Source organism: Tiliqua scincoides, chromosome 7, assembly GCF_035046505.1.
Source record: "Tiliqua scincoides isolate rTilSci1 chromosome 7, rTilSci1.hap2, whole genome shotgun sequence".
Classification (NCBI taxonomy): Eukaryota; Metazoa; Chordata; class Lepidosauria; order Squamata; family Scincidae; genus Tiliqua; species Tiliqua scincoides.
The window spans coordinates 37,924,057-37,938,885 of NC_089827.1; the positions used below are offsets into that span (position 1 = coordinate 37,924,057).

Sequence of the window (14,829 nt, forward strand, 5' to 3'; positions counted from 1 at the left end):
GCTTATTTTAGAGGAATCTTACACAGTAAGGGGAGGGCTTATTTTCGGGATAGGTCTTATTATCGGGGAAACACGGTAGGTAATCTTGCCATATGAAGTATTTGCTGAAATGTTGGTGTAAGGTGCTCCTAGTGCATTCTTCTCCACACCCTAGAATTTTTCTTTTAATGAAAAAGTGTGACTAGATCCCCAAGTTAAATAAAAGATATATCATTAAATGGCAATGAGTGAGAGAATCTGGACGCTCACTGAAATTTCATTAGTTATGGAACTCACTAGGTGGCAACTCACGTTTTTAGCCTACCTTGCCTCACAATGCGGTTATGAGAAGAGCTCCCTGAAGGAAAGGTGGAATACAAAATGATAAATACCCACTGTGTGGACTGAAATCTTTGCTTTGCAATGCTTTTAATGCTTTGGGGGGGGGGGGGGAAGATGCTTTATGAAAGAAATGTGAAATGTGTGTGGCATTTTTTAAAATTCCCCCTTCATAGATATATTAAATACGGTTGGGCATCTGAGTGAAAAAAAATTAGAGGGATCTAGTCAGGGCGGCTGCTGAGGGCTACCCCAGGACAAGGGAACTCATGTTCCCTTATCCCATGGAGGTTTCCCAAAACCCCACGTGGAATACAGCGGAAGCCGTGTCAACCCTGCTACATCACAACATGAGGATTTAGTTCGGACTGGGTTGCAAGTTATCGCCTAGCATTCGAATCACAGCTCTTGTGAAAAGAGGTAAAACTATTCTTATCTGCGCCTGTTCTACATGGCAAGCCATTTGTTAAAAGCATCCCACTTGAAAACAGCACCATGTGAAAAGTCTACTAATTACATTCAGGTAATTTACTTCTCCACAGAATATTGATCTAGAAGAAAATAACTATTGGTAATTTCTACCTTTTGGCAGGACATCTGCACTGTCACAATAGCAAATTGTTAACCATGAAGTGCACAAAGCTACTTTTGTGATGGTTTGGGGGCTTTCACAGGTCAGAAAGGAGCAGGAATTTGTGGGTCAGTGAACATGTAATATACTGACATTACATAACCCTGGCTAAAAGTTGCTTTGAAATCCTGTGTTAGTATTGGTTAATTATAATCATAGCAGGGTGACTATAAAATCACTACTCTGAATAAAATCACTAGGTCTGGAAAGTTCAATTAAGAGCCCAATCCTGGGCTCAGTGCCGCGGGTTCATGCCGCCACGCACTGTTCCCAGGCTCCCACTATGCTAGCCCAGCTCTCACAGACTGCCGAGCTGCAGTACGGTAAGCAGGGTGGGGAGGAGGGAGGTCAGCGGGAGGCAGAGAGAGGGTGGGGAGAGGTGTGACACGTAGGTGTGCCGGGGGAGGGAGGGAGGTGGGTCTGTGGAACTCCATTCCTCTGGATCCAAGGCATTCATGTGGGGCTTGGCGCCCTACACGAACGCCTTTACTTTACCACTGACCTTTTGGTCGGTGGTAAAGTGAGTAGCCCCATTGCAGGGCTGCTTACCTTACCCAGGAGAAGGGGATGAAAGTCCCCTTCTCCCAAGGTGCTGCCTGCGGTAGCTCAGGGCACACAGGATCCGGCGGCAGGCGCCCCAGGCAGCTCAGGATTGGGCTGTTATTGTTTTCTACACAAATACAGATAAGGTTTTATTTTTAGAAGGTACACACTATCCATTTTTAATGGTTTGTTACTAAAAACAGATTAATTTTGCAGCTACAACAGAAGTGGTATTTGGTTCTTTGAATTGCCAGTTGCAAAAATTGATGAAGGCAATAGGAAGCGAACAACCTCCAATTCAATAGCTTAATAAAGGATTTTGGAGAACAGTTTTGCGAAGCTGTATTAGATGGATGACAACCAAACATTTGCTTTATTTAACTAATTTATTTATTTAATCCTAACCAACTTTCCAGCACTGACATAGCTGTGCCAATGTGGCATGCATTGCATCCTGCAGTGGGGAGGCAATCAAGGGGGCCTCCCCAAGGTAAGGACATGTTTGTTACCTTCCCTTGGGGTTGCACTGCAACTAGGTCAGGGTTGGAAAGTTGGTTAGGATTGTGCCCTAATTCTACTATCTGCCCCTTCCAGTTTTCATTTATCTCTAGACTCTTCCTCCTCATCTAGTTCAACTCCACTGGCAACAATCCTATTCTTCAGTCTTCTTGCAACTTCGCACTTTTATAGAGAGTGAAGGTCTTGACTCCATCTACTCAAATTTGCAGAGACAACAGGGTTGAACAAGTTGTTCTCTCCATATCTACTGTTAACAAGCACAATGTCTCTAGAGAGACAAATCCACCATAAGAAAACTGAAAACCTAAGAAAATCCAAGGGAATCTTCTGCACTGAGTACTGAGTTCCATTGGATAGACTGGTTAATCTTTTTTAATTTATCCTGTTTGCATTGGAATTGTGGAAGATCTGGCGAGGAGATAGTATGTGGTGCCAGCACTGGCCCCTTTAAGGGTTAAAGCCTGGCTAACTGACTTTCAGCAGAGGGTGTGCTGCACAGCTGAAGCCACTAGAGGCAATGAGGTCTCTAGAGATATAAGGATATAAGGAGCACTAGGAGCACCTGATGGGTTTGTGGGTTGTAGTGGAGAGAGAATGGAGGAGGGAAAGGAGACTTGCTTGCTGACTGAACGGACTGACTTTGTGGCTAACTGACTTACTGGACTGCTAACTCATGGACTGACTTACAGCTCTGTGTTTTGGACTGAACTTACTGGCTATCGGCTGATGGACTGACCCACAACTCTGCTAATGAACCAATGGACTGGCTAACAACGTACTGGACTTTTATCTGGCTCACGGACTAACTAATGGACTACTTAAGCAGACTGCTGAGTGGTGGTGAACTGAGATGCTGCTGCTGTACTTGGAAGGACTGCTGCTTGGAGAGCTGGGACCCTGCAGACTTACAGACAAGCCATCAACTGGTCTCCTTCCTGCTGATGCTGGGCCACAAATAGTTCTTGCAATCTACTAGATCTAGCTGTGGTTAAGCTGGGTGAACTAATTAGCCTTAAAGTGGGCACAGGATCGCTAGACAAAGCTCAGAACAGGGAGCTTGGTAGAACACTGCTGGAACACTACAAGATTGGTCCATTAAAAGGTTACACAAACATTATCTCAAAGTACACATTTAGAATCCCTATTCAGTTATCTGAAATGTATCTTAAATTAAAACTCTATGTATGTAAGGTTGCTTTATTTTTTGCAAAAGCATTAACAGCAAATCAAATCTAAATGTTTAAAAAACTGATTTTTCTCACTGGTGCAGTAATTTGGCTGGGAAGTCTAGGTCTGGTAAGTACTTAAGCTGCAATCCTATTCACATTTACATAGTAGTAAGTTGCAAAGAACTTAATGGGGCTTCCTTCCGAGTATACATGCCTAGGATTGCACTGTTAGTTACCATGGAAGAAAGGCACAACAGAAAAAGCCACAGTGGCATTTAAGTCATTATTACTGAAGTAACAGTTAACCAGAGACCTGGTGGGCAGCAGGGGGAGCCCACATGATTCTAATGTTGTCCATAACCTCAATTAAAACAATGTGGAAAATACCTGTGCTGGCCCTTAAGTGAGAAAAAGGTGCCTTTGCCCTCACACTGCCTTAATTCCTCCTTCACCTTTCCTGATGTAGCTAGGACGTCTTCACCAGCATGCTGATAAAAAAAGGCACAAAAGCGGTTATATTTTCTGAGGAAGCTTGGGAGGTTAAATTTGTCATAGCAGCTGCTTGTGTCTTACTGTCGTTGCACCATTGAGCATGTCCTAACCTATGATATCTTGGTGTGGTACGGAAATTGCTCTGTAATAATTATGTAAGCATATAGTTGTCACCATGCTCCTGGGCATTATATTATCTTATACTGTTTTTATATTATGATGCATGTTGTATAGAATGCATGGGTAAGTATGTAGAGTGTGATTGCTGGAATTGTAGTATATATTTATGCTTGCATCTCAGAGGGGCATAAATTTTGTTGTGCTGTAGCACGACAAGTTACTACTACTACTACTACAACATCTGGTACAAGAGGAGGGAGACAAAAATGCAGTTGGATGCAGGATTGGAGAAGCTCTCAACTTAAAATCTCTTACTTGTATGGATTCCAAACTTTCTTACTGCAAACAAATATCAAGGTCCTTTTTTGTCTATAATCTTTTAAACAAGACAATACACTCTTCTACCTGCCAACAATTACTTCTTCCAGTCTTACTCCAGCAATCTCCATGTAGATTCCTGCTGCAGTCAAGTTCCTGGCCTGACCTCCACCTTCAAAATCTTTGCTTCAGTTTTGCATTGTCGATTATCGAAGGTGGCATAAGGATGGCTACATTTAATAAGCTGCTGCCTCACTTGGAACTGTGGAACTAGAGCTCAATGTACTATGAATGGAGAAAGTAAAATCAAAAGAGACAGAAACGCATAAGGGAGGATGACATTTTGACATAGCAATGGATACAAGGAGATGTCTCATTTGTCCATGACTTTCTCTTCTGACAAGAAAGAGTGAAGTGGAAGAGAAGTATTCCCCCAAAAAAGAGAAGTGCAAGGAAAAAGCGAAGTGAAGGAGGGAGCTCTCCAGACACTCCTGGTCTAGAAGCTTTTATTTCAACTACCATCCATGCCAGTCTGTGTTAACAAATCACAAGATACCCCTGTACATATATCATTCAAAATAACTTCAGCTGGCCATGTCACAGCCTTCACAAATTCCTTTATTATTTGCAATCAGCAAGCTGGAATAGGCAGAAATTTCCCCACTGCTCTATGCAGAACCAGTAAAGTAAGCAATGCCTAAATGCAGGCTTTTCTCGGTCCATATTTCAAACTGCAAAACTCGCAAATTCTTTTGTAGGAATAACAAAGTATTAAATAAGTAACATTGTCAAGTTCTGTTTGAGAATGCAAAATTTCAAACCTCATAGGACTCTTCCAACAGATAAAGCCCAGCAGTTTATCAGAGTATGAACATATATGCAAATCGAGCTTAATAAACTGTGCAAACACATTTATCAGTTCAGGTAAACATATTGGAAATAAACCATTACTTAAACCAAACATGGCTCACAACCAATTCTCCAAGGAATATACAGTAAAGAGAAACATTCAAGAAGCCCAGTTTACTTTTACCAGGAGATTTCTCAAAAACTTTGCTTGAGATCTTTCCAAATAAAAAAAGAAGTTCCATGCTTCTTTAGATGTAACCCAAGAAAAACAGAATAAAAATTTATGCCTCATGTCTGCAGCCTGGCAGGTCACAAAGAAATAAACATGGAAGTATGTGGATCTGCAGCTCCATTTACAGTCCATGAAGAACAAACAAAATTAAGTTGTATAAGCAAAACCTTAAGTCATGCACACAACTTGTGCAAACCCCCTCCTCCTCTGCAACTGATGGGAAAACACAGGGTGGAAGGGGGCTCTCTACCTAGCTCTAACAACATGTAATGAACTTTTAATTCACAGACTCATATTCCCTATTATTATTATTAACAGTATTTATATACCGCTTTTCAACTAAAAGTTCACAAAGCGGTTTACAGAGAAAAATCAAATAACTAAATGGCTCCCTGTCCCAAAAGGGCTCACAATCTAAAAAGATGCAAATGAATACCAGCAGACAGCCACTAGAACAGACAGTGCTGGGGTGAAGTGGGCCAGTTACTCTCCCCCTGCTAAAAAAAGGAGCACCCACTTGAAAAAGTGCCTCTTACCCAATTAGCAGGGGTTAAATCACTTACCCTAAAGCAGTGTTTCCCAAACTGTGGGTTGAAACTCAATTGTTGGAAGGTTGAGAAACTGAAACTGACAAGCTGATAGCCAACTATAAAGTTAAACTGAACTGCACATGCATGTTTACTCATGAGTAGGGGAATGAGCATCAGTCCTCTTCAAACGGTAGGCTGAGAGGAACACCACTCTACCAGAACAGCCCTAACTCAATGAACGCAGGCCACCAAAAACACTCGAGAAAGAAGTTCCCCCCTTCCAAGCTAACAAGAAAGCTTTTATTGAGCCCTAAGGAAATGGAACTGCACATGCACATTTACTCATGAGTAGGCAACCATGTCCCAGTTAACTTTGAAAGGCAACTGAGAGCAACGTAATGTCCTCAGAATGGTCCCGATTCTATTAAAGCAGGCCCCAGAAAACACTCCAGAAGGAGGTCCCCCTCCAAGCTGACAAGGAAAATGTACTGAGCCCTGTGCAAATTGAACTAGAACAGCATGTATGCATTTACTAATGAGCAGGTGAATGTGCCTTGGTTCCTAGAAGGTCAGGCAAAGGGGAATGCAAAGCCACCAGAATGCTCCTGACCTGATGAACATGGAAGTCAACAAATGTTCCAGAAGGCCCCTCCATAGTAAAAAATTTAAAAACAGAGGCTTGAGCAGCTGGTAAGGCGATACTTTTTTTTTTTTTTTAAGTCTCTGAAAGCTAGGTGAGTACCAAAAGAATGTTGTTTTTTAGAGTGCCATTCCTGGTGCTGAAAAGTTTGTGGAACACTGCCCTAAAGAGTATATACAAGCTAGCCATTGTTGAAATACTTGAGAGAAACACTGCTACCTAAGTTTTCCTTATACATAAATCCAGTTTCAGTTTGAAGAGCTGTGCCTTAAGTTCTGCTGCAGCACAGGTTACTGAAGGCTCCACAGTAACCTGGAGCCCACAGTAACCTGGAGCACAGGTTACTGAGGGGTCGAGAACCTGGAAGAAAAGCATTCCTGCTTCTTCAAGGAAATGTCACTCACTGCAAGACAATAAGCTAGGGATTGGTGGCAGTAGAAGAATGACCAGATAAATTGACATCATGGGGTCTTGGGTCAAGAACCATAAGACCACCAACATAGGATTACATCTAGGGTCACCTCCCCTCCAGTTGATTTCTAGTGCACTCTTTAGCAGCAACTGTTACCCTGCACATGCCCGATCTTGTCTGATCTTGGAAGCTAAGCAGAGTCAGGCCTGGTTAGTACTTGGATGGGAGACCACCTGGGAATACCAGGTGCTGTAGGCTTATACCATAGTCTTTCGAGACTGAATGTTGCCAACCAACCATTCTTTTAGGGCACCAAGCCACAAAAGGAGGATAGTAAGAACACTGAGAGATGTTAACACAGAAAAGGATTAGCAAGTGCAAAGTTCTTTTGAATTTGTTGTTCACATCCCTCTTTGAAATTAAAACTAAGTACATACAATGACTTGTTCAACTACAAGCCCAAGAAGCAACACACATCTGTTTAAGGATAAGATTGAGACTAATTATCCGCAACTCACATGGATGGCAAAAATTGCACTACAGCAAATCAATTTAAAAAACAAAGTTTCTTTGCTCCAGTGATTTAAAAACAGCCTTGCTGACCTTTGTGATGTAAGGTAAGAGTCATTAAGAAGACAATCCATCAATCAGACGTCCTCCAAGCGCTTACAAAGGCACTTCACTCAGTCCCTCCCCTCACCAATGCAAAGTGATCACCTTTCTTTCACTTGTTCAGGGGGAAGGGAGGGGTCCGCTGAGGAGAGAAGGACTGATGGATTGTCAGCCAGCTGCCCTCTCTCTCTCTCTCTCTCTCTCTCTCTCATTAAGGAGGCTATTGTTAAAGGACTGTTCAGTTTCTGAAACTGATTTTAAAGGGATGCATTTTTCCCCTTCTCCAGGGATCAGCACATTCCTTCTCATTTGCAGGGGACATTCAAATCTGAGTCAAATCTGTTGAGTCAAATCTGTGTATAAAAAAATCAATGTATAAATAGGCTGGACCTGTACTTGCAATCAGTGGGTACACGCAAGTACAGTTGAGGTTGGCAGCCAAATGTACAGTAATTGCTGTTCACATAGTTCAGTACAGTACTTAGGACAAAAATGTAGATTAAGCAGAATGGATCACAAAAACAGTTCAATAGTTGTGGTTTTGCTCAGCTATTGGTATAACTCTTCATGAGCGGAAGCTTTCAGAAAATAAGGGGTCATTACTTTGAAACAGTGAACACCCTAGGTGGTTGACAGCAGATTAATAAGTCTCATTAAAATTGTAGTTTACTTGAAGTTATTTTGCAAATTATCACTGGATTAATTTTTCATATATTTTGCAAATGAAGCTATTCCAAGTATATAAAGCCTAGCTTTTAAAAATAAAGTGACTATATTTATCATCAAAATTTTATACTATATTCTTCCACTCCAAAGAATGAATCCGGGTATGATTATGGAATAAAAAGTGAAACAGTCATCTACAGTAGGTTTTGATGAAATTCAACCTTATGGATCCCAAAGCACTCTGGAGAACACAAATGATGCACAAAACAAGAGCAAGGATCAGTGGTGATACTCCCAGGAAAGCAGGCAGAGATTGCAGCCTCCAGATGCTCAGATCAGTTACTGGTGCCCGCCTCCACGCCTCCGCTTAAAAGTCTAATGAGCTAAGGAGGAGATCGGGTTGCTGACATGAGCATGCATACAAACAGGAAGATAAAGCCTACTCTATTGGATTCAGAAAATTAGGCAGCTTTGCTAAGCTTTCTAATACGCACTACAAGGAGTTGATTATTTTGTTTCTTTGCACTGACTGCAATTCACCACAAGCATGCAAGTGCATGAGCACTACTGAAAATAAAGGAGCAGGGGAGAGAATGAGGGGGGGGGGAAAGAGTATGCATGAATACAAAAAAGAGGAAAGAATGGAAAGTTAATAGTTTTTCTTGCTGTGTAAAGCATTTGCTCTAACAATCTTCTTGGCCCCACGACAACCAAAAGGAAAGAAAAATTAAGGCTACCCACAGACAATATAAGGGCTCCTATACACAGGTGTGCGCCGCTTAGCGACGTTCCACCTAATGGCCGGCCATACAACGGTGGTTCACCCAAAATAAAAGCCTAATAGGCTTGAGTGCCAAACCACCCCAATGCACCCGGCAAAAACATGAAGACAACAAGTTGAGGCTTACTCCCAGGAAAGTAGGCGGAGATTGCAGCCTCCAGACGCTCAGATCGGTTACTGGTGCCCGCCTCCATGCCTCTGCTTAAAAGTCTAATGAGCTCAGGAGGAGATTGGGCTGCTGACATGAGCATGCATACAAACAGGAAGATAAAGCCTACTCAAAAGTAAGCCCCATTACAATGAGTGGGGTTTACACCCAGGGAAGTAGGTGGAGGCGGCAGCTTCCAGACACTCAGATCAGGGCTCCTGTTGCTGGCATGTGCCTCCATGCCTCTGTTTAAAAGCTAAACGCTTATCAATGGGACCATATGATGGAGATTTCAGTCCCTATCCCCATCGTTAAGCAACACACAATTGTACCTGGAGGCTCCAATTGTATACAGAAAACTGTAGACAACTCCCCACCTAAAAAAAACCAATGCGGTGAGGGCTGTACATGCACAAAGCTTTACTGTAAGAACAGAAGATTAGAAACAGTTAAGATCCCGGTGCTTTTGGCACAAAGACAAAAAGGGGAAGAATTGTGGACAGAAAAGATGCTGTTCAACCTAGGGCCTAACTGAGCAGCTTGCTGCCCCACAACATTAAAGTAGAGCTGGAAATAAGAAATGGGGGGGGGGGGAACGACTAAATCTCCTCTTTTTGTGCTGCATCAGTCATGTTTACTATTTTTGTTTATTAAAATATTTCTACGACACCTTACTCGCCCATGAGGGGAATTCAAAGACAGTGTACAAAAGATCCAACAATAAAACCAACAAAAGAAAAGACCAAATCAACAGCCAAACCAGCAGGGCACAGTTAACTGAACAAATAACTGGCAGAACAGTAGCACCACCTCTGGCAACCTCTTCCTTCCATCACTCACCCTCCCCCCCCCCCACTTTGGTAGCTGCTTCAGGGGAGTAGAGAGCATTTCCCTGAAAGACTTCATGGGCCTCCAACTTGTCCAATCAAAATTTAGAACATAGGCGTGCCTAGGATGTGAGTAGATGCTTCAAGGCTTGCCGTTCAGATAAATATCAAGTGATACAGTTAGAGAGCTACAGACCTAGACTGGGAACAGAAAGGATTTTTGAACGTTTTATTAATACTGAACGCTACACTAACGTAATGGAAGTTAGACAAGGAAGAAGAGGACAGAGGAAATGAACTCATATGCTACCTATTTATACTGCAGAACAGTGTTTCTCAATGTTTGTCGTCCACCGTACCACTTCACACGGTTCACCTATTAGAAGTACCACTGGAAGTAATTGGTGATGACATTGGAAGTAAGTGGACATTGGTGATGATACCAGAGGTAACTAGAGGCCAGATACGATATGATGAACACCATTAAGAGGCTCGTGGTTGACAGGAGGACTTTTTTGAGCATGGAAAAACATGCTTTGGAGCTCTGCCCACCAAGCCTAGCCTCCTACAGCTGTTTGTTGTGTCACGTTCCTGGTATCAGTGCCAGGCAGCAGGTATCCAGTGGTTCCATGAGTACCACCAGTCACCACCTCAAGTACTACTGGTGGTACCTGCACCACCAGTTGAGAAACACTGCTTTAGAATGTCCCTCCAGAGGCTGTTCTGCAGCCCACAGAGACCGTATGTGTCTGCCTGTGGCCTCTGCAGGCTTCAGAAGAGCCTCCAGACTGACTGGAGCTTAGCTCCAGATGGCTTGGGGGGGGGGGGCAAAAACCACAGGTTTCAAGTACTTGTGGTTTTCCTTATCCATGGAGTTTCCTGGAATGGAACCCCTGTGGATAATCTCTTCTGTTCCCAAGAAAGACGGGTCTTTATGTTAGCTCATTCCAATGCCCTACCCTCTAATATGCTTAAGGGTAGAGATAAAGGTCTACCAAAAGAAGACAGAGGATGTAATTGTCAGGGAAAATAGACTCTCTACCACGTATTTTACTGCACAGTACTAAAAAACAGGTCCTCTGCTCACAATTTCTTAAAACACTTATCCCTAATAAATTGGGTAAAACGGAAGCTTTAATAATACAGCATCTGGTAGAGGAAAATGATGAGTTCTATACAAGGCAGGTTGCTATGTATCTTAGGTTATGTGTTCAGGAAAACTATAATGTATTATTGGAATGAGCTTGCATATATAGGTTATTTAGTCAGGAAGTGGACACTGAAATAGGTGATTTAAAATCTATGCTATTATATGCCATTAAAGGTAGGTAAATAAATAAATACTAAACATTAAATTGCTTGCAACATAAGATGGCTAAGAGAACATTGCAGGCCAGGTTTCTCAAAAGGTACACAAATTTCTCTTCTGTATGCCAACAGATCTTGAAGTCCATATAAAAACAGCATAGAAGCACACAAGTTTTAAGACTAAGAGTTGCAAAAAGTTTATACTTTGAGTTTATTTTCAACAGAAATAAAAACCAACACAGAACTACAAGGCCAGTCTCAGAGGTAGATTTTCCCTCTGGAAGAGAGCATTTCTGTTATTTAAGAAGGTAAAGAAGAGCAGCACTCACAGTAAATTATTTAGGCTAGCAGAACATCCAGCTCTGAACGCCACTGTCCCGGTTACTATGGGTACTATGTACAAGCACACTGCACACAGAGGCAAGATGACAAGGTATGAATGCACCCACACATACAAGGAGAAACACTAGTGCAGGGGTAGGTAATCTTAAACACTCAAAGAGCCATTTGGACCCATTTTCCCGAGAAAAGAAAACCTCGGGAGCCACAAAATCCTTTTGACATCTAAAACCCACACACACACTCACACTTACCCACCCCCACCCTTTCACACACACACACCCCACACTCACTCACACACACTCAGACTTACCCACCCCCCCACACACCCACACTCACAAACACTCAGACTTACCCACCCCCCCACACACCCACACTCACAAACACTCAGACTTACCCACCCCCACACACACCCACACACTCACACTTACCCACACCCACACTTTCTCACACACACACCCCACACTCACCCACCCCACACACACCCTCTCCCCCCGTGCAATGAGCGGGCTGAACCACGGCGAGGGGAGGGCGTGAACAAAGGGGCAGGGAGAGCCTGCAGGCAGAGACCCCCTCCTCAAGCCCGCGTTTCCGCTGCAAGCCAAACGCACCAGCAGGCAGCAGCGTGTCATGTAATGTGGCGGGAAAGAAACGCCCTGTGGCAGGCACTGGGGGGCAGCCTGGAAGCTCCATGTTGCGCCCCCCTCCAGTGCTGCAGCCCCCAGAGAGCAACCCCCCTCGCATCGCAGGCTGCACACCCTGGTACCGCTGTGCAGGGAGCAAGCCAGCTCTCCAGGCACCCCCCCCCCGCCGCCTGGAGGGAGAAGCTCTCCACTGGCGCCAAACTCCCCAAGTGGGCAGCGTGTGCCTCACCTTGCTCCTGGGGGTCTCCAGGGTCGCATGCTCTCGCTGCCCAGCTGGGGGACCGGCAGCTTCCCACGCACCCCTTCCTTGCAGGCTGCAGCTCGAACCAACCGCCCAGAGGCGTGTGGGCGCTGGAAGAGGGGAGCGCGGCAGTGCTTGGGATGCCCCCTGTGCGTCTTTGCACACGGAGCGGCTTCTTGGCAACCAACCCGGGCCGGCTTGTGGGTCCTCCTTTCCGTCGGAGCTGGGGGGCGGAGGCTGGGGGGGACGAGGGCAGACGGGGGACTGCATAATTAGTTTAGCAAAGGGGGTGACAGAGAGGCGCTCTGTCACCCCCTTTGCCACTTTCACCCGGACTCTGGAGCCGCAGCAGACTGCTGAAAGAGGTGCATGTGGCTCCGGAGCCGCGGTTTGCCGACCCCAGCACTAGTGCAACTTCTACAACTGGGGAGCAAGATTAGGTGGTCCTATACTGCATTTCCTAGACTCTGTTTAAAAAAAACAAAACAAAAAAAGAACTGGGATTCTCTAATTACAGGGGAATACACTATTTGTGGGGAGGATATGCCATTAAAGGTAGGTGCCAAGGACATTTGCCCAGGTGTTGGATCTGTCAGACAGTGCTGGCAAAGAAACAGCACTGCATTGCCAAAAATTGGGTGAAGACATCCTGAGGCTGGAGATTATGAAGCAGTGGTATTTCAGTTAGACCTTGGCAATTAAGCTTGGATCTGACACTGTGTAGGCTGGTCACTTCTCGTAACTTGACTTCTGCATTAAACATGTTTTTCAAGTCTTTTTGTAACGTGCTTTAGAAATTAACTTTGTTTTTAATATTCTAAATTTCTGCCACTTTTTGTCTTGTTTGGGAGAAGCATGTGGGTCGTTCTACTAGAAGCAGAGTGATGGAATGTAAAGGAGAATTGGTGTCCCTTAGCACACCTAGTTAAATTGCATTGCAAAAAGTACGAGTATTTAAGACTGGCACCTCACCTGTGCCCTGAGATGTGTGCATGCATACACAGTATGCTATGTAACCGGATAAAACAATAAACCATGCTCCAGGCACTGCTCTCAGTATTGCCCTCGGGTTTAGCCCTGATCACTAAGAAAAGAACAATGGAGCTATTTCCAGAGTTGTTTGGCTCACTGCCCCTGACCTGAGTGCTGGATACACTTAGAACCAGGCTTCTGGATATGGAGAGGCAAGCCATTGCACTTTCAGCTGCCCCTACGCTATGGTAAGAGGCCAGATTATTTGTATTTTTTGGATCACCCTCTCGATTGATGGGTGTTTACCAGGGCTAGATGCAGTGTCATACCTTCCAATAGCTTGAGTGGCAGATTTAGTAGTTTAGCCCCAGAACTGAGAGTGTATGCATGTGGTCAGGGGGCTGTTGAATCAGCAGCACATGCTGTTTTATTGTACCTGGTACCAGGATATTCGCCTGCATTACTTGAACTCTTTTTTTTCTCCTTTCATCTGGACTGATAAGGATAAAACTCAATACATGCTGAGAGGAACTAATAAGGAGTTGACCAAGAGTGTAGTTTATTATGTTCATCATGCAGAGATGTCTTGTAAGTGGCTGGAATCTATTCTGAGATTTAGCGGTGTTAATGTTTTTGTCTTTTGCTATGTTATTTGCTAGTTATTGTTGCTAGTTATTGTTGGTTTAGTGTATTATCTATTATGCCAATAAAGGTTATGAATTGGATTGGAATAAACCTTGCAGGGTGCGTGGTGCAAATAAGCAGTTACAGTGTGATTAGGTCTGGTTAAAACATCAACAAAACTGTATTTGTGCCAAAATGTACCTTTTCTTGGACGGATCATCCAATGGCATTCTGGTCCTTTAGTTCCTTCAGCTTGTTGGGAAATAAGGATTGGAACTGTGCAGCAACAAATGGAACTCCATGTGTCCTTTATTGTGCTGCCTGCCCCCTATAGGCAGGAGAGGTTATGATGAGAGTATAATGTAAAGAGGACTAGAACGTTCTGATGCTAAAAGCAGTTCTAGCAAGAGAAGCAAAATATACTGAGAAACCTCTTCCTTCTCTTTTCTCCTGAAGATGGAATTAGCCTCCTGTGACAATAAGATGTGTCTTCACTTGCGTAGTTTGCATATTTAATGACTTCTTTAGAAATAAATTGCCCTTACTACTTATTAAAAAACTTCAAACATTCTTATTTTGCACATGCTTCTCCTTTTTGTTTTTAAGTATCTGTTAACTACTAGCTTTACATTCTTTTCTTATTATAAATGTGTTTTCTTTGTGAGCTACTCAGAATGCTAACAAAAAAGGAACAGAAACTCATTAACTGTGCCTTCACCTTTACAGTTACCTGACATTTTCCTAATTATTCTAAGAACTTCTAATTGGGGGTGCTCCTGGACTCACAAACTTTCCCTGGAGAGCCAGGTTGCAGCTGTGGTCAGGTGGTATGTTTGCCCAGCTTCACATGGTGTGCCAGCTGCGGTTGTACTTGAGTCAATTGGACCTGTCCAT

The 14,829-nt window shown here is 43.7% G+C and overlaps 1 protein-coding gene and 1 pseudogene across 9 annotated transcripts in view; one reads left to right on the top strand and one right to left on the bottom strand.

Annotated features, from left to right (window-relative positions):
- The window catches only part of PLEKHA5 (pleckstrin homology domain containing A5), a 239,741-nt gene that overhangs the window by 160,660 nt on the left and 64,252 nt on the right, over positions 1-14,829 (bottom strand). The gene's annotated exons all lie outside the window — the stretch shown is intronic.
- LOC136658280 (5S ribosomal RNA) lies at positions 6,912-7,031 on the top strand (annotated as a pseudogene).